Source organism: Aptenodytes forsteri, unplaced genomic scaffold (assembly GCF_000699145.1).
Source record: "Aptenodytes forsteri isolate BGI_AS27 unplaced genomic scaffold, ASM69914v1 Scaffold76, whole genome shotgun sequence".
NCBI lineage: Eukaryota > Metazoa > Chordata > Aves > Sphenisciformes > Spheniscidae > Aptenodytes > Aptenodytes forsteri.
Genome location: NW_008794444.1, coordinates 2,797,108 through 2,797,427, shown reverse-complemented (window position 1 = coordinate 2,797,427; position 320 = coordinate 2,797,108). Strand labels below are relative to the sequence as shown.

The 320-nt window shown below is 53.1% G+C and overlaps 1 protein-coding gene across 1 annotated transcript in view; it reads right to left on the bottom strand.

Moving 5' to 3' along the window:
* NID2 (nidogen 2) overlaps window positions 1–320 on the bottom strand; it is a 22,739-nt gene that overhangs the window by 2,399 nt on the left and 20,020 nt on the right.

Here is a 320-nt window from a genome sequence, read left to right as displayed (position 1 = left end):
ACACCCCCCCCCCCCCCGCCAAACGCGTTCTTTGTATTCGCTAATGTTTGAAACAGCTTCTCAGCCTAAGGATGTAGCAGCAGCTCGTGCTGTGAGTCCCCCAACCCCATCACACCAAGTCCTTTGGGGCAGGACAGCGGAAGGGTAGAGAGGCTCGCAGGTAGCAATGGACTAAAGATGTGTATAGCTGGTTTTCCCCTCGAGGCTTAGTGTGTTGTAGCCTGATCCGTCCTCGGTGAACATAGAATCATTAAGGTTGGAAGAGACCTCTAAGATCATCGAGTCCAACCGTCGACCCAACACCACCATGCCCACTAAAC